At 42.5% G+C, this 27,909-nt stretch overlaps 1 protein-coding gene and 1 non-coding gene across 16 annotated transcripts in view; one reads left to right on the top strand and one right to left on the bottom strand.

Moving 5' to 3' along the window:
- Nucleotides 1-4,399: 4,399 nt before the first annotated feature.
- The window catches only part of R3hdm2 (R3H domain containing 2), a 128,007-nt gene continuing 104,497 nt past the window's right edge, over nt 4,400-27,909 (top strand). For 13 of the 15 annotated variants that reach the window (XM_032913844.1, XM_032913876.1, XM_032913931.1 and 10 more), the window contains exon 1: nt 23,263-23,334. The gene's annotated coding sequence lies outside the window, so the exon portion shown is untranslated. Of the gene's footprint in view, nt 4,500-23,262; nt 23,335-27,909 lie in introns of those variants that run through there. The other 2 variants (XM_032913907.1, XM_032913892.1) reach the window with 1 other exon arrangement.
- Nucleotides 26,968-27,075, bottom strand: LOC116890381. The gene has a single exon (XR_004386591.1). It is a non-coding gene; the product is annotated as a U6 spliceosomal RNA (small nuclear RNA).

Raw genomic sequence — 27,909 nt, forward strand, 5'->3', positions numbered from 1 at the left:
GTTTTCTTTCAGCAGGATCTGCGAACAGAGAGCTCTGCTCTTAGGTGTGTAGGTGCTCCTGGCGACTGGCTTTCAGCTCTAGGTGCAGGTAGAAACTGGAATGGTCCTGCCCCTGACTGCTCCTATATTCCTGTATCCAGAGGCACTATGCAGTTTCTTCTTGGGCCATGGATGTGGGAGAGGTGGGCAGAAGTGGCAGACTGTCCTGCGGTCTCAGGATTGTCCGAACTTCTGGGTGTTCAGCTCTCTCCCCCATGGGATTTGGGTCTTACGGTCTCTTTAAATATATATTTTTTCATTAAATATATAATTTTCAATTTACATAACATATAATTATATATTTATCATATACATTATATTATATGTTAATGTATAATGTATTGTATGATCTATATAACATCTAATGATAATCATATCATTAAATATAATATATTATATCTTGTATATTTATATATGACATGCATTATATATTAATATACATTATATAATCTATGATATATGCTTTGAGGTCCTGAGAGCTTTTTCTCTTCCATGTTAACATGATGATTGGTGTCATTGTTGTTCAAGGCTTTTTAGGCAGCTATGCCAATGAGACTTGAGGATTCAATGAATGTCTACACATTACTTCCAAAGCAGTGAGGCTTCATACTGGATTTTACATTTTCATTCTCAGATATTTTAGTCTCAGTATGTAGACAAGGCTGGACTGGAACTCTCTTATATAGACCAGGCTGGCCTGGAATTCACAGAAATCTATGTTTGGCAACATTTTTTAAATTTTTAAATTTTTTAATTTTTTTTTTTTTTTTGGTTCTTTTTTTCGGAGCTGGGGACCGAACCCAGGGCCTTGCGCTTCTTAGGCAAGCGCTCTACCACTGAGCTAAATCCCCAACCCCAACATTTTTTTTTTTAATTAAAAAAAATTTTTTAACACAGTATCTCATATGTTCCAGGCTAGCCTGGAGCTAGCTGTGGATAACCTTGAATTCTTGATTCTCCTGGCTTGACCTTCCAAGTGATGGGATCACAAGTGTCTCAGTTACATTTCCAGTGCTGTGATCAGACACCAGGACCAAGGCAACTTATAAAAGAAAGTGTTTAATTTGGGGGCTCACCATTTCAGAGAGTTGGAAGTTTGTCACCATTGTTGTGGGAAGCAGTAGCTGAGAGTTTAGATCTTGATCTACAAGGGAGAGAGGGAGGGCTAGAGTATATGTGTATAGATTTAAATCCTCAAAGCCCACCTCTAGCTGTATACCTCTTCCAGCAAGGCCAAACCTCCTAATCCTTCCCAAACAGTTCCCCCAACTGGGGATCAAGCATTGAAATGCATGAAACTATGGGGGGCGTTTGTTTTTTAAAGAATTATTTATTTTATGTATAAGAGTAAACTGTAGGGGTTGGGGATTTAGCTCAGCGGTAGAGCGCTTGCCTAGCAGCGCAAGGCCCTGGGTTCGATCCCCAGCTCCGAAAAAAAGAAAAGAAAAAAAAAAAAAGAGTAAACTGTAGTTGTCTCCAGACACACCAGAAGAGGGCATCAGATCCCATTGGAGATGGTTGTGAGACACCATGTGGTTGCTGGGAATTGATCTCAGGACCTCTGGAAGAGCAGTCAGTGCTCTTAACCACTGTCATCTCTCCAACACCCATGGGGACCATTCTTATTGAAATCACAATAGGCAAGAGCAACCATACCAAGTTAATAACTTTATTCATTAAGAAATACTATTTCAAGATGGAATGTGGGTCTAGGCCTTTAATCCTGAAGGGTTAAAATTTCTAAAAGTTAGTCATGAACAAAGTCCAGACATGCCTGAGAGAATTTGAGATAGGACTCACTGGCCCGACTATCAGCTCCCAAGGACACTGGCCATCTGGAGCCACCCCCTCCCCTTCCTTCACTCCCTGAGGATGGGTCATCCCCCTGCTGCAGTGAGATGAGTTGCCCTGCCCACATTGCTGAGATGCTAGATTACACGTATGCTTTGTTAATGTAACTCCGTGCCAATAGTAACTGTGCACCCTTTGTATTAGCCAATTATGTGTATCCACACGAAACCCCTGGTTTCCCCTATATAAGCTCCTGCCTAGAGAGGTTCGGGGCTGGACTCAATCTCCTGTGTGGGATATGTGTCAGCCCGAGATCTCGTAAATAAAACTGCCTCTTGCTGATTACATCAAGACCGGCGTCTCGTGTTTCCTGGGGGTACCCCAACCCGTGACTGGAGCGAGAGTCTCCCCAAAATCTGGGGGTCTTTCAATCCCAGCACTCAGGAGGCAGAGGCAGGTAGAGTTACAAGCTGACCTGGTGTATGTGTACAGTGAGTTCAATGGTTAGCCAGAGCTAGCAGTGAACAACTCCCCTCAAAAAAAAAAAAGTTTAAAAGGTTCTTGAATGTAACTGGTAAAAGCACTTGACTAACATGTAGGTTCAATTCCTTTAGCTCCCCCCTTCCCCGCACTACTACAGGCCTTGTAATTTTACTTTTGGCTATTTTAAATACACAGGGTATTGATATGTTGACCAGGCTACCATTGAACTTCTGGACTTTACCAGTACTGTGTGCACAGCCTCCTGAATGGTGTAGTCTGATACTATACCTGGCTTCTTCCTGTTACACTTCGCACTAGTTCCTTTTTAAGACAGGGCCTCTCTGTGTAGCCTGGGCTGTACTGGAACTTGCTGTGTCAACCGGGCAGGCTTAAGACTGGCATTTGCTTTCCTGCCCCCGTCCTTTCTGTACTGGGATTACAGATGTGTGCCACCACTCCCAGCTGCCGTTGTTCAGTTTTGTGAGTGCCACGGTGCCATCAACTTGAAAAACTGGTATTTGATGGGCTTTCGTTGTAAGGCTAGCTAAAAGTTTGCCTGTAGTTTCTCTGAAGCTTGATGATTTTTTACTTCGAAGAACTAATTGATCTTTCACCAATAACTACTTATAGTGGACTGTAATTAGCCCTCGCCCCAATCCACCTAGATTTCCACCGAGTTAAGACTACATTTTAAAAACATCTATTTATTTGTAAAAGTGTTCTGATTCCATGTAGGGATGTGCATGGCTCTTCGACAGGCCTCACGAATGGTTTTGAGCTGCTATGTGGGTGCTGGGAACCAACCCATTTCTCATGAGCAACAACGCTGTTACAAAGTATCTACCACACAAGCACTATTGATTCTACCTACAATAGACAAAATGTGTCTATTAGGGTTAGATTTTTTAAAATAACCCTAACTGTCCCGGAACTTGCTTTGCAGAGTGCGTTAGGGGAGGTTAGAAATTTAAGATGACTGTTCCAAATAAAAGAGCTGCATCTTTGAAAGGGCCTAAGAACGTGATTTTTGACCGATGAGGTCGCAAAACACCTTTTATTCCAGCACCGAGGAGGCAGAGACAGGAAGATCTCGAGTTCGAGGCCAGCCTGGACTACAAACATAGTGAGTTCCAGTACAGTGAGGGCCACATAGAGATGCCTCAAGACCAAAACAAAGAACAGGAGCTTACATTTGGGTGTAGGAGTTGCAGACCTAGCTAGCGGTGGTGGAACGCGTCAGAGATACCAGACGCAAGACTGAGGGGAAAGATGAGTCGGGGCTCACCTGGGCTACATAGCAAGTCCTGCTCTCCCCCTGCCCCTCCCAAGTTACAGCCCTAATTAAAGTCCTTGAAGTGCTGTGCACGGGAAAGCTGTAGGGTATACACAGCCGTCCTCGGCCACGCGCTGAAGCCTAGAGTGGCTCTGAGAGCGACCTCGGGACCCGCAGGCCTTCCGGGCCCCTGAGGGAACGCGGAGAGCGAGGCAGCGGCCACGCGCGGGAGCGCGCGCGCAGAGGGGAGGCGCGTTCTCAGAGGAGTCGAGGGAGCGCGCTGAGGGGGAGACGAGGGGCAAGGTGCGCCCTGAGGGGAGACGAGGAGAGGCGAGAGCGCTCCCTGAGAGGAGACGAGGGGAGCGCGCGCTCTGAGGGGGAGGCAGGAGCGCAGGGTGCGCGCCTTGGGGGAAGGCGCGCTCTGAGGGGAGGCAGAAGCGCAGGGCGCGCGCCGAGGGGGAAGGCGCGCTCTGAGGGGGAGGCAGGAGCGCAGGGCGCGCGCCGGCGAGGGAGCGCCCGCGGGCCCCGGGAGGCGCACACAGGAAGCAGGGACGCGAGCCGCGCAGGACGCGCTGACGACCACGCCGGACGTGGTGACGTAGCGCGCAGGCCGCAGCGGGGGGCGGACTCCGGGCCTTTCTTCCCCTTCTGCTTCTCCCCCTCCCCCCTTTTCTCCCTCTCCGGGTTTGGGCCCCTTCTCTCCCCCTCTCCCCTCCTTCCCGAGCCCCTTCCCCCTCCCCCCCCTGCTCCCCTGCCTCCCCGCCCCTGGGCCCGGGGAGACCCCTCCGAGGAGAGCCTGCCCCCAGAAGCGCGCCCGCCGCCGCCGGCCGTCGGGGGCCGAGCCGCAGCCGAGCGGCCGTGGGCCCGGGCGGCGGGCGGACACCGGGCACCCTCCCGCGCTGGCCCCCGTGAGGTGAGGCCACCTCGGGCCGGGGGGCGGGCGGCGCGGGCAGGGGCGTGGCGGCTGCGGCGGGGTGCGGGCGGCGGGACGGGCTGCGGCGCCTGGAAGGGTCGTGCCGCGGGAGCGCGCGGAGCGGGGGCCGCGGGCCTCCGGGAGGTGGCGGTGCCACCTGTGACCGAGCGAGGGTCCCGGCGGTGGAGGGCAGCGGCGCGGAGCACTCGTCCCTGTCCGTTTGCCGCGGAGCCTGTGTTGGAGGATTGGAGTTCGTAGCTGGACGGAGCTTTGAGTTGTCACATGCGGGCAGATGTTCTGGAGCTCCAAGAAGTTGGGCCTGTGCTAAGCTCAAACTCGTGCTTTCTCCGAGGGCTAAAGAGCCTTCGACGTTTGTCACCATTAGCCTAGTGACCGCAGAGAATAGTAACTTGTTTTTTCATAATTGAGGAATGACCCAATCACACACTCAGAATCTGTATTAAAACCGAGTGAAGGAATAGCCTTGTATCCCCCCGCTCCCCGCCCCCCAAAAGGACTCAAGAAGTCGCAGCCCTAGCTGATGTTTGTAGGCATCTTTTTAAGGCTCTGGGGATGTGACAAGTACCACTTATCATTACAGACTCCTAACATTTTATTGTATTTTCAGATAGTTAAATCGACAGGTCAGTCATTTGCAGCCTCTCTTCCAAATGCATTTTTTTCCTCTCTTCAGTAAAGCCCTTACCCCACAAGACTCAGGCATTAAGATAAAAGTTGAAGTAGATGTGGAAACTAGTTTATTTCATTTCACTTATTAGATGCATTTTTTTCCCCAATAGCTAATTTCCAGTGACTTCTAGAACAGAGAACCTTGCCGATGAAATGTCAGCAAAAATTAAACTTTTTAAGAGTTGCAATTCCAGCCTGGTGGTCGTGGTGCACTCCTTTAATCCTAGTGGTAGAGGCAGGAGGAACTCTGGGTTTGAGGCCAACATGGTCTACCAAGCGAATTCCAGGCCAGCCAGGAATCACAGTACCAGGGATCCTGAGTTTGAGGCCAACCAGGAGTATAGTATAGAGCTCAAGGTTAACTTGGATTCTGAAATAGTATCCTGTCTCAAAAATAACAAGTCAACAACAGCAAAATGAATAAATAAGTACATATATGTGATAAAAACAATATGCCTTGGGCTCAGATTATAGCTGAGTTGGCAGAGTGCTTACCCCAGAAGTTTAAGATCTTCCTCCACAGATAGAATTTGAGGACAGCCTGCAATACAAGAGACCCTGTCTCAAAAAACAAAAAAAACAAAAAAAACAAAAAAACCCAAAAACAACAATAACAAAAACAAAACAGTAATTTTTTCAATGGAAAGGAATCTGAAGAGAGGATGGCTTCTTGATTTAGAGTCAACCTAGTTCTCCTAGTCTTTAAATTAATAAATTTGAGACAGAGTCTCACTCTAGCCTAAGCTGGTCTCAAACTCACAGCAGTCTTCCTGTCTCAATATCTTAAGCTCTGGGATTACGTGTGTGCCCTGCTGAAACACACATTATGCCCTGCTGAAAACTGAATCTTTTATTTTTTTTTTTTTAAAGATTTGACCACACTGCAACACAACAGAAGAGAACATCAGATCCCATTACAGATGGTTGTGAGCCACCATGTGGTTGCTGGGAATTGAACTCAGGACCTCTGGAAGAGCAGTCAATGCTCTTAACCACTGAGCCATCTCTCCAGCCCAAAACTGAATCTTTATATTTGCCTGCAACACCAGTTTCCCGAAAGTGTACACTGACCTCCTGGTTATTGTTAGAACACTCTAGCACACTTTTGTCCAGAGACTGCACTTGCTTTGTGTTCTTGGATCATTTTGCATATCCTGACTTCTCACCTCTCTTAGGGTTCACCAAGGGGCCCTAACTTGACATTTCCTTAGCAATCTGCATTCCAAAAGGTTTGTGTGATCCCTACTAGTTTTTCTGCGGATCTCTTGTCACCTGGCCTCTTTCTTTGAACTTTAGTCTTTTCAGTAACACACTTCTGAAGGACAGGTTTGTTTTTTTTTTTTTTTTAATTGCCATGTCCTTATCACTTGGGGCACATTTGACATGCATCAGCACAGATTGAGTGTTTACTGATTGACTAGGTAAGATGGCCTGCTGGTGCCCACTCTGCCCAGGAACTCTTAGGCTCCATTTAGCCTCCTAAACAGCTGGGGTTGTAGTCAAGGACTATTCCACCTGGCTGCATTCTTGAGCTCTTTCCTTGTGAACTTCTGGTAGGATTTTGTAAGGAATTCAGGGGAAGATGGTATCACCCTCCCCACCCTTGTCACTTCTTGGGATATTTCCGAGGGTAAAAGAGAAGAGAAGGGAATGGAAGACCTTTTGTGTGGTTAGTCCTTTTCTTCTTTTTTTAAACAGATTTATTTGATTTTATATGCATGTATTTGTGCCACGATATGCCCCACGCCCACAGAGGCCACGAGGACATAGGACCACCTGGAACCAAAGTTGAGGCAGTTATGAGTTGTCATCTGGGTGCTGAGAACCAAACCCAGTCCTCTTCGAGCAACAGCAAGTGCTCTTACTGTCTCAAGGCTGCGTGCATGGTCTTAGATCTCCTGTGAGATTCATTCACAGCATGCTGAGATTTCGTGCGTGCTGCCTCAGTGTCAGCGAGCATGCTGGTCTCATGAGTATTCAGTAGGTGGAAGGTGATGCTCCTCTGTCTGTAGATAGCACTCGAGTTTAAAACTATAAAAGTAGCTTCCTTTAACAGTGGAGGATTTGGTCTTAGAGAACACTTGATCCCCCACCACATCATTAACTTTGAGAATAGAAGAAGCAGGATCTCTAAGTCCTTTGGGGTATGCCTCAGTTATTTCTTTTACTTCTTGGCTACCTTCACTGACCTGGCTGGAGTGACCTGGGTGAGATTTCTCTCTGGCTGTCTTGGCTGCTCTTCAGGAAGACAAAGGGTGAGGCATATTCTACACAGCATTTTGTAGAAATGTGGTAGCAAAGGTTTTGGCTTAAATGTTTGTCAGGACATTGAAAGCTGCTCTGCCCATGAGAGAGAATTGGGGCTTTTGTAAGCATTTGACTAGATCTGGTTCTGGTATTAATGTACAAGAAATAGTATGTTAGGAAAGACCTGCTGGCATGTGTCTAGCACTTGTGAGATAGAGGTGTGAAATCAGGGTTCAGAGTTAACCTTTGCTTAGTGAGTCCTGGTTCAATGTGGGCTGTTTAACAGGCTGACACCGTGTGTGTGTGTGTGTGTGTGTGTGTGTGTGTGTGTGTGTGTGTGTGTGTGTGTATTTATGCATGTGCATAGGGGTAGCGGTGGGAGGCTTCAGATCCTCCTGGAGTTAGAGGTGTCAGCAGTTATGAGCTGCCCAGCATGAGTGTATAGATACTCAGGTCTTTATAAGATCAGCACATGCTCCTAACCACCTAGGCATGGCTTCAGCCCCCCACCCTGTTCTGTTTTGTCTTGGTTTTGTCTTGTGAGTGTCACTGTGTAGCTCTGGCTGTCCTGGAACTCCCCAAGACCCTCCTTCCTCTGGCTCTCTTAGTGCTGTGGTAACAGGTGTGAACCACTGGCCTTGCCTGTTAGTCTTCTTATTTTTAAATAAATAATCTCTAATAACTTAGGCAAATTGGTAACAGTGCCTACCAAACTTCTGCTTCGCCCTTTTAGCTGTGTTCACAACAGTATTTCCAGTAAGTTTTCTTCTGCTTCAGAGACACATAAGCCTTTCTGTGACTGACGTAGATGAAGGCAATGGCAATGCTTCTGTACAGTTAGCTTCAGAATGAGGGTAGTGCTTACTATACCAGGTCTCCTCATGAGACATACGGACGGTTTGCAGGAAAAATGTAGACTAAAAAAAGGATTCTCCAATTTAATATATTTTTATATGTATGTATGTATGCATGCATGTATGCATGTATACACAGAGCGAATGAATACAAATGGTGGCACATTTGCTATGCCTGTGTGCACATTAGAGAACAACTTTCTTTGGAGTTGGCTCTCTCCTTGCACCTTAAATATTTCCAGGGGTGGATCTCAGCTGTCAACCAAGTACCTGTGCCTCCTGAGCCATCTCACTGGTTCAGGAAAAGGTAGATTTATTTTCTTCTTGGAGGAAACGTGTCATGTTTTGGTTCTGTGTTCCCAGTATGCCTAAAGGAGAGAATTTTGTAGAACAATCTAATTTTCTTTAAAGTTTTACTTTTTGAGGCAGTTCTCAACTATGTTGCCCTAGTTGACCTGATACAATGTAGTCTAGGCTGGCCTGGAATTGCCACCAGAGTGCCGAAATTAAAGTCATGAACCATCATCCCTGGCCAAATATTTGATTTCATTTAAAAATATGTGTGTGTGTGTGGGTGTGCGCATGTGTGTGCGCGTGCTAATGTGCAAGTACCTGTGGAGACTAGGAGAGTGTATTTAATACCCTGGAGTTGGAGTTGCCCAAGGTTGTGAGTGCTGGGAACTCAGGTTGTCAGGCTTGTCAGCAAGCCCTTTACCCTTTGGCTGTCGAGCCCTTCTTGTGCCACTTTTTGCAGATGAGTTAAGAAGGCAAGCGTGAGGGCAGATGCATGTCTCATAGTATCCGAGCATCGGGCAGAGCACAACATAGAAGAAAGTTTGAAGCTATCCTGGGTGGGCTCCAGTGTTGTGTTCCTGTCTCAAAAAACCAAAAGAGAAAGGAGAGTGAGTCTGTGAAGAATTTTGTCCTTCCATGGAATGTGTTGTCAACATAGAAGGAAAAATAACCAGGCTCATGGCTTCAAGATGTGCACATGAATCCAGTTGGTGGTTCTAATTTTAGACCTTCCTATCCAGTGGCTGAGTATTTTCCTTGAGCTGGATCTTTCTCACCCTCTGTAGAAAACGTTCCTTCCACTAGATGATAGTTGAATGGACTGGTTGCAGTTTGAGTAGCAGAGAACTTGCCCTATCTCTCTCTGTTGAAGGTACTCTGCCCATTCCTTCTATTGTTTGTGACTTTATTTTTACAAGCAAATATGAAATTTTCCTAATTTGGTCTTTTGAGATTCCTTGGCATATTTCCTCTTATGCTTAAAGAAAATCAGATGATGTTGAAATCTGCTAATTATGGAAATAGTAATGTAACTCACATTTATTTGTTTTGAAAAAGTCTCTCTGTACAGCCAAACTAGCCCTGGTCCTTTTTCCTCAGCTTCCTGGGTGCTGGGATTGTTAGGCTTGTGTGCCACCGCATCTGGCTAGTGCTAATATAATACGCACAATAAGCTGGTTTGGTGTGCCACTTTGGGTATATTGATATATTTCATGTCATATATAATTTTTGCTGCAGTTCGTTATTATTTACTACATATTTATATTATTTTATTGTGTGTATATGGTGTATGTGATAATAGATGTACGCCGTGGTTGTGTGTGGAGGCTAGTTAGAGAAAAACTGGGGAGTTGGTTAGTAATCCTCTTTTATGTGGGTTCTGGAAACTCAACTAAGACTGTCAAATGCATTTATTGCTAAGTCATCTTGCTGGTCTCCATTATTATTACATTTGAGACAGTGTATCCTATAGCCCAGACAAACTTCAAATTTGCTATGTAGCCAGGGAGAACCTTCAACCTGCATCTACTTCTCAAGTACTGATGTTATGGCCATGTGCTACTATGCCCATTTCCATGTTCTCCCTCTCCCGCTCCCTCTCCCTGTTAATTTCTTTCTTAATGTGATTCTTGATCTTGAACTCAGGGCTTCAAGCTTGCTAATCAAGCACTCTGCCAACTTACCTGAAATGTATTGTTAGTAACAATTAAAGCCTGTATTTCACAATCTGCAAAGCACTTTTGTCTGTTCCAAAAGCTGGGTTAGGGCAAGCAAGTGAGCTCACTAGGTAAAGGCACTTGCCTCTGTTACTCTAGCCTGGGGACCTGAGTTTGATTCCTAATGGTAAAGAAAGATGACTCTAAGGCCCTGTGTGTCCATCCTTCTCCTCCCCACAGACTGTTAAAAAACAAAACAAAATCAGGAACCAAAACTCCATGAATGTTAATGTCATATTACTGTTTATGTTTAAAAGAGTAAGTTTGGGGCCTTTAATACCATGCCTTTAATACAGTTGGGAGACAGAGGCAGTAAGATGTCTGTGATTTCAAGGCCAGCCTGGTCTACAGAGTGAATTCTAGGCCAGCCAGAGCTACACAATGAGACCCAGTTTAAAAACAAAACAAAAAGGAGTTCAGTTTTTCAAGCATGCAGTTCATATGGTGCTTGTAATGATTTATGCAGAGTTTTTGCATAAGTGCATCAGTGTTGCCTCCAGTAATCCTTGGTGCCTGGAAGGGTGGTTCAGACTTAAGGAAGCTTTCACAAAAAGGCTTAATAACTAGGAGGAAAGTAATTGAGAGTGAGCCTCAATACAAATTCAGTGCTGGTACGATGTAGCCCAGGCTGACCTCAGACTTACAGGAATATGCCTGCTGCAGCTTGCTAACACCATCTTTTCAAATTACCTCATTTAATTTCTTGTCTGTAATCTTACTTACACTGACACCCTATTACCTATGAGAGAACTGGTATCTTACATATTTTACGAACTGCTATATCCCTTATGTCCAAAATTGTTTTCATATACACTGACTAGATACATGTGTGCATGAATGAATGAAGGAATGCACACAGGCTTGCAATTTGACTTTTTTTTTTTTAAGATTTATTTATGTATATGGATGTGTCTTGTCTGCATGTACATCTGTGTACTAGAAGAGGGCATCAGCTCTCATTATAGAAGGTTGTAAGCCACCATGTGGGTGCTGGGAATTGAACTCAGGACCTCTGGAAGAGCAGCCAGTACTTTTAACTGCTGAGCCTTCTCTCCAGCCTTGCAATTTGAGTCTTACTGAGTATATTTGTATTTTGGCTTAGTATATAGCCAGTAATTTGTATTTTAGCAAAATTCCACGTGGTTCTGATGTCTCTGGTTAGTTGTCTTAGATGACATTTCACAAACAGCACCATTCAGTGTGACAGTCCCACCGCTCTGATGACTTTACTTAGCAGCTGTTATGATAAGCTGTTATTTTGTGTTTTTGCTTCAGTTCTGGACCAATCAACCTGAGCTTTAGGCTCATTTACTTCCTGGTATTTTGAGTGTCTCTATTAGACTCTCACCTAGCACCTCAGAGTGCACCATGACCAAAGCAAAAATACTTTGAAGAAACCAGGGGTGTAGCTCACTTGGGTAGAGCCCTGGGGAAGTATTGGTTTGACTCCCGAGTCATGCAAACAAAACAGACATTAAAAATAGAGTAATAATTTTTGCTAGGTGGTGGTGTGGCACATGCTTTTAATCCCAGCACTTGGGAGGTGGATATAAAAATATAAAACATTTTTAAAAAATCACTGACTTTTGTGATTGGGCACATTGTTTATTTGATAGAGCTTGGCATGTTTGAGGTCTGGCATTCTGTCCCAGTCACCACTGGGGGAAAGAAATCAAGATTTTTGCTCCCAAGGCAGGTTTCTGGTAGTGGCATGTTGGAAGATTTTGAGGAAAGAGCAAAGGTAGTTCTGAAGCTTTCCCCATGATTTCATTGGCTCTTCAAACATGTCAGCTCCAGTTGTCTGTAACGGGGAGGATTTATTGGTTTAGGCCTCCTATAAAATGGTCTAAATTTTTGCTTAAGACTGGTTCTTAGTGTGTAGGCATGGGGACCTGGATAGAACCCTCTATATAGACCAGGATGGTTTACACCTCCTCAATGCTAGGATTAAAGACATGCACCCCCTTTCTGGCCCTCAGCTAGATTTTTGTTGTTGTTATTGTTAAAGGCACATCTTTTTTCTTCTAGAAATTAAGAAGCATTCTTCATAAGCTGGGCACCTTGGCACACACCTGTGGCTCCCACATTTAGGATTTAAGACCAGCTTGAGCCACAGATTGAGATTCTTGTTTTGGAATGAAGCAAGGAAGGGAGGGGAATAGAGAGGGAAAGGTGGGGGTCGTTTTATTTTTATTTTAAAAATTTCCTTCTTCCCTCCCTCCCTTCTTTCCTTCTTCCCTTCTTTCTTCATTTCTTTCTTTGGGGGAGGGGGAGGGTTGGGGGAGGGGGGGTCAGGATATATATATAAAAAAAAAAAGTAACCCCGGCTGTTCTGGAACTCTCAATTTAAACCAGGCTGACTTTGAACTAACAGAAATTTTCTGCCTCTGCCTTTCATGTGCTAGGATTAAAGGTGTACAACACCACGCCTGACCTAATTTTTTTTTTTTTTCTGACAGCTTCTTGTAGCCCAGGCTGTTGTGAAACTTGATATGTGGCTAAGGATGACCTTGAATTCTAGATTCTCTTGTCTTTCTGTCATTGGAATTGTGGGATTATAGGCACATGGTACCACCATTTCTTTTCTGTAGTGCAGAACAGCAACCTGGGCTACTAAATGAAATAACCAGATATGGTGGCTTACATAGTGAAATTCTATGGCAGAGGGGGACAAATATGAATAAGTAGGAGCTAGCAACATAGCTCAGTCAGTAAAGAGTTTACCTAAAATACTGTAATGCTACTTCTCATTTATTCATATTCTCTCTCGAGAGACTTTCACTGTGTAAGCCACCCTACTGGCTATTTTAAGATTTATGATTCTTATTTCCTAATAACCTTTTGTTGTTGTTTTGAGATAGGGTTTCATATAGTAGCCCAGATTGCCCTCAGCTTTATAGTGTAATGGAGGATGACGGTGAACTCCTAATTCTCTTGCCTCTGCCTCCCAATTGCCGGAATAGCCAGTACCTTTACCCAGTGTCCTCTGCATCCATTGATAAGTCTTACTGAAACTTTTATTAAGTTAGTGATTACAAAATGTTGATTTTCAGATTGTCTCATTCCTTTTACACTTACTAGCTAGAATTGTTTTATAGAATATCCTTCTCTGTTTTGTTTTGGTGAGCACTATAAAGTTGATATTTTACTTTTCTTTTTCTTACTCTGTGTGTAGTAAATTTATGTGTATACAAGTGTATATAAGAGAGACTGTGCGGGGCTGGGGATTTAGCTCAGTGGTAGGCGCTTACCTAGGAAGCGCAAGGCCCTGGGTTAGGTCCCCAGCTCCAAAAAAAAAAAAAAAAAAAAAAAAAAAGAGAGAGACTGTGCCTAAAAAGATAGCCAGGGCCAATGGCTTCGCACCCAGGGTTGTTCTCTCGGCCTCCATACACATATGCACACACGTGTGTAACTCTACTGACCACACACACACACACACACACACACACACACACACACACACACACACACACACACACGAGAGTATATGCAGACACTTTACTTCCTTTCCAAATTCAATACTTTATAGTCACTAGTTGTCAATATGAAAAGTACTAACAGTTTTGACTATTAAAAATAACAACATTTGGAGCTGAAGAGATGGCTTATGAGTTAAGAATGAATATTGTGGGGCTGGTGAAATGACTTAATGGCTAAGAGCACTGATTGCTCTTGCAGTGGACCCACATTCAATTCCCAGCACCCACACAGCAGCTTACAACTGTCTGTAACTTCAGTTCCAGAAGATCTGGCACCTTCACATAACATGCAGGCAGAACACCAATACACATAAAAATAAATCTTTTTTTTAAAAAGGATGAGAATGTTTAAATTTTCTCAGTTTGGTTAATGGGATCCTCATTGGTTTCTCTGTCCTCTTGGCAGATCAACTTCAGGCTCTCAGCACCTCCCACATGTTTGCAGCAACCTTTGTACTTCACCTGCCCCGGCTCGGGCTTAGTTACTTCTGAAAGAGTCCTCATCCTTTAGTGGGCAATCGTTCTTCGAAGGGAGATTACTTCTTTTCCTTTCTAATTATAAATGCTGTGGCTCTATAGCGCAGGCTGTTTATTTACTTACTTCACTTACATTGGTGTTTTGTCTGCATGTACATCTGTGTGAGGATGTCAGGTCCCTTGGAACTGGAGATACAGACAGTTGTGAGCCAGTGTGTGGATGCTAGGGATTGAATCTGGGTCCTCTGGAAGAGTAGTCAGTGCTCTTAGCTACTGAGCCATCCCTTCACCCCCTACTTCTTATTCTTAACTGCCATCTATTCTTGCTATTTGATAAGCCTTGAGTGTGTGTGTATCTCAGAACTGTGTATGTTCCCGGATGTACTTAGGTAATACATATGTAAACTAAATCCCTTCATTAGAGGAGCAGTGCTGATGACTTTCTTGGGGATGAGCTATGTAGGGAAGAGGGCTGGCCTGGTAGCATTTTCTCATAAGTGACTTTTGGCTGTAGTGTTTTGTCACAGCAACAGAAAATAAGCAGTACTTCTGTTTTGGTGCTGACATATAAAGGCACACAGAAAGTACCATGTCCCTACTCTTGGGTTTGTTTGTTTTTTATTTTTATTTTTTATTTTTTTTTTTTGAGGCAGAGGCTGTCCTGAACTCTCCTTATAGATCAGGCTGGCCTTTAACTCAGAGAGCTGCCTGCCTCTGCCTAAATGCTGGGATTAAAGGTGTGTACCGCCACCATCTGACTGTAGAGGCCATTTTCTTTCAGGTTTTATTTTAATTTTATGTGTGTGGGTGTGTTTCACCTATTTGCTTGTCTGTGCACCACTTGTGTGCCTGGTCCCTATGGAGATTAGAGAGCATATCAGATGCCCTAAAACTAGAGCTATAGATGGTGATAGGCTGCCATGTGAGGGCTAGGAATCAAATCTGGATCCTCTGGGAGAGCAGCCAGTGCTCTTGGCATCTGAGCCATCTTTCCAGCCCCCTTTTAAGTTTCCCTTTGAGCAGACTCATCTAGTCTATGCTAGCCTTGAACTTCTGATCTTCCTGCCTCAGCTTCCCAAGTACTGGAATTTTCGCATGAGCCATACCTGGCTCAGATAGTATTTCAGTTAACACAATTACTAACCTATCAGTTGCACGTATTTCTTCCTTTTATAGGTTGGGTGCTCAAGATTACTAAAGAAATAGCTGCCTGGCAACATAAAAGCACAGATATTAAAGTGAATTACATATCTTCCAACTGTTTCTATTGCTTGGCTAAGTTTAGAACCATATAGAACTGTTGTAGAATTAAAATCCCTGGGGATTTTATAGTTAATAGACAGTATTCAGCTTTTCAGAGTAAGGAAGAATATATCTAGCTTAATTTTTTTTTTTTGTACTGTCACCCACACCATGTAATTAAAACACAGAAACCAGTAAAAAGTCAGAACTGTTCTGAGGATTTTATTTCACTGCCATGCTGAAAGCTTTTTAGAGCCTGGGTTTAAAGTAGTGAAAGATTCGTTTTCTTCCTCAGGTGAATTGCCAAAGGCGACCCCTGTCTCTCAGCAGTATACCTGATACAGTTCCTAATAGTCCACCTGGATGGAGGAGCCAGCAGCGTATCTGTGCTAGAAAGCAGGTGAGGATAACACTGGGGACCTTATGGCCGACATTTATGACGCTTGAATTGTTCTCTGAGTTCAGCCTAGAGTTAATAATTTGAGCAGAAAATAATCTATGTACCTGTATGGAACATCAACATAAGAAAAGGCAGATTTAAGGAGTGAGTAATTTGAGTACATAATTTAGGTTAAATATAATTTAAAATAGAATACAATTTTACAGTAGATATGCTTAATACATCATTTGGTAGCAGGGAAAGTAATGCTGTTACTGCATAGTAAGATACTCTGGGGATGTTTGAAAGTGCAAAACATCGTAGATTAAGGAGAAAAATTAATGTAAATAGAATGTTGTATTACTGAGATCCTAAATTTATCACATGCTAAAAGTAAAAAAATAAATAAAATAAGGCTACTTTTTACTCTTTTAAAAGTTGTTATGGGAATGGAGAGAGATGGTTCAATGATTGAGATCTGGTTGCTTTTCCAGAGGACCCAAGTTCAATTCCCAGCACCCACACTGTAGTTCATAAATGTCTGTAACAGGTCCAGGGGATCCTACAACTTCACACAGACAGACATACATGCAGGTAAAACACCAGTGCACATAAAATAAAAATAAGTTATTTTTTAAAAAGTTATTATAGAGTTTGAATAACTATTCCGGCAGTTAAGAGCACAGAAGACCCAGGTTTGATTTCTAGAACTCACGTAGTTGCTCATGAAGGTCTATAACTCCAGTTCCAGTGGTTCTGACTCCCTCTTCTGGCCCCTGAAGATAGTAGTGCATGGATATGGTGCACAGACACAAATGTAGGTAAAACATGTATATATGAAAAAGAATAATTATTTTGGAGGAAAAAGCTGAAGTCCATATAGAAAACAAACCAAAAACCTATTATGGACAGTCAAGAACTTTTGCTTATATGCATTATATTTATGTATGTATGTATGTATGTATGTATGTATGTATCTATCTATCTATCTCTTTCATTAATTAATTAATTTTTACACTCCAGATTTTAGTCCCTCCCTCCCTCCCTCCCTCCCTCCCTCCCTCCCTCCTTCCTTCCTTCCTTCCTTCCTTCCTTCCTTCCTTCCTTCATGAGATTTGTTGTACTTATATGTGTCTGTGTATGTGTGCATGAACACATGTAGGAACTTGGGTAGGCCAGAAGAGGGTGCTAGCTTCTCTGGAGTTGGTGTATGTGCTGTTGTGCGCTCCTGATGTGGATGCTGAACAGCAAACTTGCATCCTCTGCAAGAGCAACAAGCACTCTCAATAGCTGAACAACTTATCCAACTCCCCTCTCCTCTATTTACTTTTTGAATTTTGTTTTTATTGTTTTCCACCTTATTTTCTGAGACGAGATAGGGCTCGCTGTTTGAGCTAGGTTGGCTGGCCAGCTGGTATCTGGTGTCTGCCTGCCTCTGCCTTGTTGGCTCCAGCGATGAGGCTACAGTGTGAATTGTGTCCATGCTTATGTGGCTGTTGGGAATCTGAACTTAAGTCCTCATGCCTCATGCTGGTGTGGTGGGTGTTTACCCCCCAAACTACCTCTCCAATTCCTATCCTTATTTCCAAAATAATAAAAAACAACTTTCAACACAATTGACTGAGAAAGGGGGGCATTATTATTTTTTTTTCTTTTTCTTTTTTTCGGAGCTGGGGACCGAACCCAGGGCCTTGCGTTTGCTAGGCAAGTGCTCTACCACTGAGCTAAATCCCCAACCCCGGGGGGCATTATTTTATTTAACTTATTTTTTTAGCACTAAGAATCGAACTTAGGGCTTTAAATATACTAGGGAAACACTATAACTGATATATATTCCTAGCCTTGTTTTAAAATTTTGCAAATCTATGACATCTAACTTAATAGATGACAGTTGGATTCTTTTGTTACTGTCTACATTCAGTCTGCTATGATGCTTTATTTTGGTTCAAGTGTATGAAGAAAATCTAGCTCCAAAGACATATAGTTGGAGGAAGTCATAGTATTTTAATATCCCCTTCATTAATTAGCAATATTCTTCTTTGATCCTGTACCCACAATCAAGTGGATAAATGGTAGTTTTCTTCTTTTTTCCCTTCAGTCTTCACCCTTCCTTCTTCCGTTCTTTCCTTCTATTTTTTTTTTTTTTTGGTTCTTTTTTTCGGAGCTGGGGACCGAACCCAGGGCCTTGCGCTTCCTAGGCAAGCGCTCTACCACTGAGCTAAATCCCCAACCCCTCCTTCTATTTTTTTGAGAGACAGGTTCTCATGTTGGCCTTAGACTTGTTGTGTAGCTCTCACTTAAAATCTTTCTGCTTTGGCCTTGAGCTGGGTAATGGTATATGCCTGAGGTTACATTGTTGGGTCTGAGGGCATTAGTGGAGTTTGGTCTTGATGACATTGAGATTTATTGTACATCTGGGTTTGTAGTTCTGCAGGTACAAGGCTCTGCCGTATTCAGTCTAGGCACTATAGTTAGCCATCTAGTAGATGAATTAACTAGGAATATTCTAATATTTGCCGTGTAGACCAGGCTGGTCTCAGAGTCACAGAGATCCGCCTGCCTCTGCTTCCTAGGTGCTAGGATTAGAAGTGGGCATCAGCACAGCTGGCCCAAGTTGACAGTACTGATTCACTTAATGATTCAGACCTTCCAAATGTTTGACCCAGTTCATATGTATGTATATGTGGAGTGGAAGTGTTTGTGTGAGTGTGTATGTATGGAGTAGAGGTATTTTATACTTACTCTTCTGCCAAGTAGAACATTAAAAAGATCTGAGTGTGAGCTGGAGCGATGGGTCGGGGTTAATTAAGAGCACTTGTTCTTGCAGAAGACTTGGATTTGATTCCCTGTACCCACATATACGTTTACAACTGTGCCATGGGGCTCAACAGCCTCTTCTGATTTTTATAAGCACCAGGCATGCACATTCACAGACTTACACATAAGCAGAATACGCATACATTAAATAAACAAGCAAACAAATAAACAGTGTTTTTTAAAGAAAGGCATGGACATGTTTGATGTGATGGTTTATGCCTGTAATCACACTGCTTCGGAGGCTGAGGCAGGAGGATTGCTGTGTGTTCCAGGCTAGCTTGGGTTAGAATAATGACACTGTTTCAAGTAATCAGAGTGGGGAAAAGACATGAACTGAGGGAAAAGAAATTATAGTCAGCTTTTCTTAAATGTGAGTTCCACATTTGTGTGTTCAGCCAAATACAGTTAAAACATATTCAGGAAATAAGTCAGACACAGCAGTGCATCCCAGAACTTAGGAGGCTGCGCTGGGTAGGGATCTCTGAGTTTGCCAACCTGATCTATATACCAAGTTCCAGACTAGATGAGATGATGACATGCTGTCTGCAAAAAAAAGTCAAACAACAAAAAACCAAATGCTTCAGGAAAACAACTGCAATTGTACCAAAAGTGTACAGAATTCCCCCTCGTTTGTGATCAATACAGTACAACACCTATCCATGTAGTATTAAAAATGGTTGAAGTGTTTAGGAACGCCGGGTGAAGTGGTACCTGTCCCAGCATTCAGAAGACGGCATTTGAGAGAGAGTGAAGCTAATCTGAGTTATATGACAAGACCCTGTGTCCCCCTCAGCCCCGTAAGACGTATAGACCTAAGAGCGCATGTAAATATTAGTCTGTTTATAGAGGGGTCTGAGCAGTCTGAGGTTTTGGTATCCTCTGTAAGAGTTGGAGGTGTTGATGTGGAGAATGGAGGGTACTGAGAAGCGACCGTAAGATTATTAATTTTTACTTTCATTATTGACATTTCCTTTTCTTTTTTATAGTCTGTCGTGCTAGGAACTGATCTGAAACTCTTCCATATGCTATCAGGTGCTCTAATACTGAGCTATATCCCTATAGCAATCCTTGTTTACTTTTTATTTTTATTTTTTTATTTTATTTTATTTTATTTTTCGGAGCTGGGGACCGAACCCAGGGCCTTGCGCTTGATAGGCAAGCGCTCTACCACTGAGCTAAATCCCCAACCCTACTTTTTATTTTTTAGTAAGACTTTTTTGTTTTGTTTTTTGTTTGTTTGTTTTGTTTTTCAAGGCAGGATTTTCTCTGTGTAGCCCTGTCTGTCATGTAACTCACTCACTCTGTAGACAGGCTGACCTTGAACTCACCAAGATCTGCCTGCCTCTGCCTCCCAAGTTGTTCAGGAAGGCCTTGAACTTGCTATTTTTCCTGCTATATCCCTCCAAGTAGTTGGGATTGCAAGCCTAACTTCATTGAAAATATTCTAAATTCAATTTCTGTCTTTTCTTTTTAATTATTGAAAGTGTAGAAGGATGACAGTATTACTGATATGTTTTATGAGACAAGGTCTCATGTAGCTCAGGTTAGTCTTGAGTTTATTATATGTAGATCAGGATTGCCTTGAGCTTTTGATTTTCCTGCTTGCACCTCCACATCCCTAGTGCCACAGTTACAGATGCCCACCACCACACGAGGCTCCACACCAGGTTCGATGCCCGGGTTTGCTAGTGTGGAGTAGAGCCAGCCAGGGTTTGTGGCAAGGAAGCACCTTGCCCGCTGAGCTGCATTCCCACTTGTTATGAAGCCCAGGCTGGACAGTTATCCTCCTGCTTTCTACTGTGGCACTTGGGTTACAGGCTGTGCTGCCATGGCAGTTTAGTTTTGTTTGCAGTACTCATGGGAAGCCTTGGGCCTTGCACGCTGTTTGGCGCTAAGCTACTTCCTCAGCTCTGCTGTTGCACTTTGATGAATGCTCCTGCTTTAGGCCGGTGAATGAACTAGCAAGTTTACCTATCGTTACTTCTGTCTATGTGAAAAAGGCAAATAAAGGTGGGCCTACAATCCTAGTGCCTGGGGAGATGGAAGTGGGAGGATGGCAAGATCAGGGCCACGGAGGACAACTTACTAAGAGCCTGTCTCAGCATAAAAATAGAAAGAGGACTAGTGAGCTATCTTGGTGTGGGTATGCAGACGTGGTTCAGCAATTAAGAACATTCGTTCCTCTCCAGACACACATGGTGCCCGTACATACACGCAGGCCAAACTCACATATACATAAAGTTTAATAAATAAATCTAAAGCCAAAATAGAGCAGTAAAGAGCTCCCATAGTATGCACAGGGCTTTAGACTTAGTCCCTAATGCTACCAAGACACAGTAAGTGCAAATAACATCTTAGTGTTGTTATGAAACTGGTTTGATCTCTTAAGTCTCCTGAAACCTCATTTTTCAAACTGTTGTTCTAGATAGATCTGTTGTATATTCAGAGATACTAAGGTGAGAGAGGGAAAGACACAGTTTTATGTCATTTTTTTTTTTTTTTTGAGACAGTGTTTCACTATGTAGCCCTGGCTGTCCTGGAACTCTCATTCTGCAGGCTGGCCTGGAACTCAGAGCTCTGCCTGTCTCTGCCTCCTGACTGCTGGGATTAAAGGTGTGTGCCACTTTGCTCTGCATAAAGCATAATTTTAAAGTTGACTGCACATAATTTCTGAAACTCATGGTTTCAGAATGAGAAGAAAATATTAGTCAGAGTGAGAGCACAAAGCTCTTGCTCAGTAGCAAACAATCCCTTCTCTGGCCAGTGAGAAACCACTGAGTAATTTTAAAGAGATACAAGTGTGTATGATGGGGCATGTCTGCAGAGATTATAGCCCAGCTATATTCTGCATGCACTTTCTTGGCTGTCTGGTGGTGAGGAGGCAGGCCAGTGGGAAGGGCTGTGGTTGAGCATTTCTTGGCCATGTAGGCATACAAGGTGAAGCTGCATGGAGCAGGGCCGTGGCTGTCGTGGCCTTCCTGAAGCAGTACTGGCTGCAGCCACCTGTGTGTTGGCTGTGGGCTGCAACACAGCCACTGCTTCCACTGAGGCTGCCATAGCTCCCCTCCCCTCCCAGGTAATGCTGACAGACAGGCCAAACATCAGGAATGCTCTAGACTCTCAGGCATGAGGCACAGGCCCATAATTCAAGCACTTGGAAGGTAAAGGTAGGAGGGTCATGAGTTTGAGGCCAGTTTGGTGTGTGTTTCAAAACCCACAAAATAATAAAAAACCAAACAGGAACAAGAGAAATGCTGTAACCTCTTGTGTGAATATCTTGAAAAGGTCGTCACTGTTAACTTCTAGTACCACAGATTAGTATCACCTGCTTTTAAGTTTCACACAAACAGAACCATTTATCCTGTTTTGTGTATTGTTTGTTTAACCTTATGTTTGAGATTAATAAATATATAAATAAGTATATAGCAGTGGTGTTTTATCATTGCTTTATAATAGTTCATTGCCTACTCACACCATATTTTTTCTATTTAGTTGTTTCTAGTTTAGATTCTAATGAATAATATTACTGGGAATATTGTTGTACATATTGTATAATATTCCTGTTATGTGAGACAAATTTATTTCCATGGTTATATATGCCTTGGAGTATTGTTAGGTTAGTAAGTATTGCCAGTTTTCCGAAATGACTATATTAATTTATTCTTTATCAGTAAACCTATGAGTTCTGATTGAACTCTATCTTAAAAATCATATGTATTTTGAGATAGGGTCTTTCTAGGATGACAAGCATGCACCATCATGCTGTGTCACTCTCCATCCCTGTTTTCTTCCTTTCTTAAAGTTATTGTTCGAATAAACATTTTGGTTCAACAGATGAAGGGTTTTTTTTTTCCTGTGATTTCCTAGCATGGCCAGGGATTGATATTTTGACTTTGCCACTATTTCCCAAATTGCCATCATAATACCATACATCTCTTGATGCTGAAAAGATTGGTTTCTCCTTCAGGTAATTTTCATGTTTATTTTAAAATTCGTAATTATCAAAGTTGCCACTTCCTTCTCTTTTGGGCTCCCTTCTAACTTTTCCACGGTTGATCATCATTTGCAGTTGCTAATGTGGGCCTGAAGTAACTTTCTTTTGGGGTGGGGTGGGCAAGTCTCCAATTAAAGACAGCAAAGGAAGGCTTCATAGCAGAAGAAGGAGTCTAGGCTGTAGCTGTCTTGAGCAGAAGTGTTTTCTATGAAGTGCACAGGAGCCCTGAGTAAGGCTAAGATGTCATTGACTTGCTGGTTTACCAGGAAGAATCAGCAAGAGTCCTAAGTGACTTGGCAGTGTCACCTTGCATGATGAACCCTTGTTCTGCGTCGATCTCTTATAGTAGCTGTCACAGTCCGTATTGTAGAGAAGGCTGAGACAGTGCTGAAGGTTCAGGTGACTTTTAGAGAAGTTCAGGACAAGGATCTAGGTTATAAGAAATAGAAGCAAAAGAAACTGGGAGGAGGTCTGAGAGATGCTGCTATGGGTCTCGATCTGGGTCTCTATTATCTGTGATAGTTTCAGTGTATTAATATTTAAAATTGCTTTTAATTTTTTCCTTTTCTTTTTTTTGAGGTTAAACTTGTTTCCTAAGAGAGATGCCATACCAGCACTGGACTCATGGAGACTGAGCATTTATTCAGGTAATAATACTTAACATTTATGAGAAAGTTTTTATGTGGTAGGCCACAAATTGTTATATTGTCAATCATACCTAGTCATCTCAAAACCCTGTGAGGCTGCAAATTGTACTGTACTCATTTAATAGATGAAGAAGTTTAAATTCAAGAAGTATATTGAATGAATTTAACTTAGTTTTTAAAAAAGTCCTTTTGCAGGATTGGGGATTTAGCTCAGTGGTAGGCCCTGGGTTCGGTCCCCAGCTCCGAAAAAAAAAAAAGAAAAAAGAAAAAAGTCCTTTTGTTACTTCCCGGGAGGAGATGGAGATGATTTGGAGGAGATGAAGTTGTTGTTCCTACCAGTAAGTGCTGTGAGCAGATCATGCTTTTCATTGAGCTCCTGAGGTTTCTTGACATTCTCTACTAGTAAATGTGTCATACTTTAATTTCTTTAGAAAATTTTATTTTTTATATGTACAAGTGTTTGCCTGCTTGTATGTATATGTGTGCTATGGTCGTGCTTGATGCCTTTTGAAGGCTAGAAGAAGGAATTGCTTTCCCTGAAACTGGAGTTAAAGAAAGATGGCTGTGAGCCATGTAGGTGCTGGGAATTGAATCGCGGGTCTTCTGGAAGAGCAGTCAGTGCTGTTAAGCACTGAGCTGTCTTTGCAGCTTCTTAGCTGGTGTTCATAACCACCTTCCTCTCCTACCCATTCTGTGTTTATAAGTGCAGTCTTTGCAAGCTGTCCTGTCTATTAAGCAGCCTAGGTGGTGTGTGAAGCTTCCGTGGTTGAGGGTTGCTTCTAGAGACTTGAAGATATCCTTTGACACAAAAGATTGGAGTTTTTATGAAGTTTTCATTTATTTTTTTCCTATTTTCATTTTATGTATATGAGTGTTTTACCTGTGTGTATGTCTGTGCATCACATGCATGTAGTGCTTGAGAAGTCCAGAAGAGGGAGTTGGATTCCCCTGGGACCGGGGTTATAGATGGTTGTGAGCCACTGTGTGGGTGTTAGGAATCAAACCTGGGTCCTCAGAAAGAGCATCCAGTGCACTTAACCACTGACCTCTCCCTCCAGACCCTCCTACCTTTTTTGAACAGATTTCACCATGCGGCTCTTGGCTAGCCTGGATCAGGTTGGCCTCCAACTCAAACAGACATGCTTCTTCTGCTTCCTGATTCTGGGATTAAAGATGTGAGCTTTGTTTCTCTTCTTCCTTTTCATTGATGAGTCTCTTGTACGAAGTCTAAGATTCCATGAAGAATTATCTTATTTTTTTCTTTAAAATTTTTATACATGTGTTTGTGTGTGAGCCATCCTGGCAGTCCTGTGGTGTTTCTCTCTAAGTTTCCTTGTTGTTGTCCTCCGTCCACTTTCAGTCAAATGCAGTGCATGGAAGGAACAAAGTGAGGGTCTCACAGCATTGTTCGAGGTTATCACTTCAGTACTACTTGTTGAAGACATGATTCCATATTGAATTATTTTATTATCCTTGTCAGAAACACTTTACCATAGATGTTTGGTTTTTTGTTTGTTTGCTTTTGTTTTTTGATTCTTATTTCTATTTGTCTTTATAACAAAAAAAGATTTTGATACTTTAAAAATTATATGTATATGTTTGTGTCATGTGTACGTGAGTGCAGATACCCAAGGAGGCCAGGAGAGAATGTCAGATCCCCTGGAGCTGGAGTTACAGACATTTGTGAGCTCTCATGTGAGTGCTGAGAACAGGGCTCAGGTCCTCTGCAGGAACTGTAGATGCTCTGGACCCCTGAGCTATCTCTCTAGCCCTGGTCTTTGTTTGCTTTTTTTAAATTGTGTGTGTGTGTTTGTGCTGTGTGCTGTGTGTATGTGTGTGTGTGTGTGTGTGTTCCTCTGGAAGAGCAGGAAATATTCTTAACCACTGGTTCATCTCTCCAGCCCCTTTCTTGTTCTCTGTCCGTCCTTAAAGCCAGTGTCATATTGTTTAGACTGCTGTAGCTTTGTAGTTGTGAAGTCATATGAGTCTCTCTACTTTGTCTATTAAGGAACCTTTGCAGTTGCACATGAGTAATTGTAAACATTGTCATTAAAGAAGAAAGATTATATAGAAGTATTGGCTTAACTTAATTTGTAGCTTATAACAATGTTCTGGATGTGATCGTGCATGTCTATAGGCTAGCCTGAGCCACATCAGGAAATCTCAGTTTAACAAAGTTCATTAATGTATAATAGTGTATTTGAGAAGTACAACTCAATAAGAGCATTCAGAACCAGTTCAGTTTCCTCTCCTTTTTTAAAAAAATTTTTTAAATTTATTTTTATTTTTTACTATTTTTTCAAGACAGGGTCTCTCTGTATAGCCCTGGGTGCCCTGGAAATCACTGTGTAGACCAAACTGGCCTTGAACTCACAGTGATCCACTTTCCTTGCCTTCCCAAGTGTTGGGGTTAAAGGTGTACACCATCACCACCTGGGTTTCTTCTCCTTTGTTTTGAACTTTTCATATCATAGAAATTATATATTTGTATATGTTGCTCTTATTAAAACATGCAAAATTACAACCTTATAGAGTTTGGTTTTTTAAGCAGGGTTGTATTGTATAACTTATGTTTGCTGGACCTTGCTATATTGTCCCTTCTCCTGCATCTGTTCCTAAGTGTTAGGATTAAAGGCATGACCCACTATATCTGGCTCTAGTTGTTGGTGGTGGTGTGTGTGTATATATGTATGTATGTGTGTATGTATGTATGTATGTATTTTTTACAGGACCCTAAGCACTTTGGATATAGCTTTGTAATGACTTGCCTCAAAGGTTGCTAATGAAGCACTTGATATTAATCAAGGATATTGTGTATGCAATGAGATACTTTTCTGTTGCTGTTTCTAAGATTCTCACCTTGCGTCTGACAGCTTGACAATATATATGTGGGAACCAATTTTTCTTAGCTAGAACTTAGGAAGCTTGCTGGTTATGAGGATTTTTTCATAAACTTTGATGTGTTTGGATATTTCATTAAATATTCCTTTTGTTATCTTTTCCTCATTCATGGTGCTTAGAATTGAACTAAAGGCCTCACACATGATAGACAAGCATCCTGCCACTGAGCCTTGTCCCTGGTTCTCTTCTCTGTCCCTTATGGGACTGTCAGTGTACTCGATGACATGTTTGATACTTTTCATGGTCCGCCAAGGTTATTCATTTTTCTCTCTGTTCTTTTTTCTTTCTCTTCTGAAGTTTGATAATCTTTAATTCACCTAGCTCAAGTCCATTGATTTTTTTTTTGTTGTTGTTGTTTAGTTTTGTTTTGTCTTCTTAAATCTGCTGTTGCTTCCTTATCAATGATTTTCTTAATTTCTGATCCATTCTGTATCAGCCCTTGTGTTTGTTGATGGTTTTACTCTATAATGCAGGCCTGCCTAGAATTCGCTGTGTAGCCTATGCTGACTGCCTCAGCCTCCCTATGGTTTGGATTATAGGGATAATGCCACATCATGCCAGCTTCTTACTATATTCTGTGCGCATGTTCTATATGTTCATGTGTGCGGGTTATATGTGTGGAGTCAGGAGGACCTTGTTCACATGTGGGTGGTTGTATGTGTGGAGTCAGGAGACAGGAGGTCCTGCTTTATCACTTACTGTCTTGTTCTCTTTGAGCCAGGGTTTCTGATTGAACCTGGAACCTATTTCTGTACCTTTTGTGCGTCATACTTGCACAGGGGCCATGACAGTTTTCTCTGTATTGTTCTAATTTTAGTGAATGTGCTGTGAAGTAAGCACCTATTACTGTATTTAAATTTTTTTTACATTTATTTGTGTGTTTGTGCCCAACGTGCCTGTATGGCATGGCATGTATGTGGAGGAGAGAGGACATCTTGAGGGAATTCTCTCCCTCCATCATGTGGGTCTCAGGGTCAAACTCAGCTTCTAAGGTGGGTTGGCGGTGCCTTTATCCACTGGGCATCTGGGTGGCCTGTTTCTGTACTTTCTTACTCCAAAATTTCTATTGGGTTCTGATTCCTTTTTTTTAAATATAATTTTAACATCTTAATCATTTTTATTTATTTTATTTAAAAAATTTTCCTTTTATGTGTATGGTATTTTGCCTACACATATAGGTCTGTGCACTGCTTGCATACCTGATGCTTGTGGGGATCAGAAGAGGGCGTCAGATCTCCTGTAATCTTGTTATTTTGTTTATTTATTTACTTATTTATTGATTGATTCATTTATTTATCTATTCTCTCTCTCTCTCTCTGTGTGTGTGTATGTGTGTGTGAGAGAGAGAGAGAGGGGGAGGGAGGAAGAACACTGTCATAGTCTAGTTAAGTGTTACATCACTGAGTTACATCTTCATCCCCTGTATTCTTTGAGATAGGGTTTCACTACATAACTTGGGCTGGCCAGAAACTGTCTGTATAGACCAAACCAGGCTAGTTTAAAACTCAGACATACACACAGTGCACACACACACACACACACACACACACACACACACACACACACACACACACACACACACACACACGGGGGGTGGAGACAGACAGACAGACAGACAATAAACTTAACATATGGTATTATCTTAACTGAATTTATAATCACCTAAGAAACAGG

The sequence above is a fragment of the Rattus rattus genome, chromosome 1 (assembly GCF_011064425.1).
Source record: "Rattus rattus isolate New Zealand chromosome 1, Rrattus_CSIRO_v1, whole genome shotgun sequence".
In the NCBI taxonomy this organism is placed as follows: Eukaryota; Metazoa; Chordata; class Mammalia; order Rodentia; family Muridae; genus Rattus; species Rattus rattus.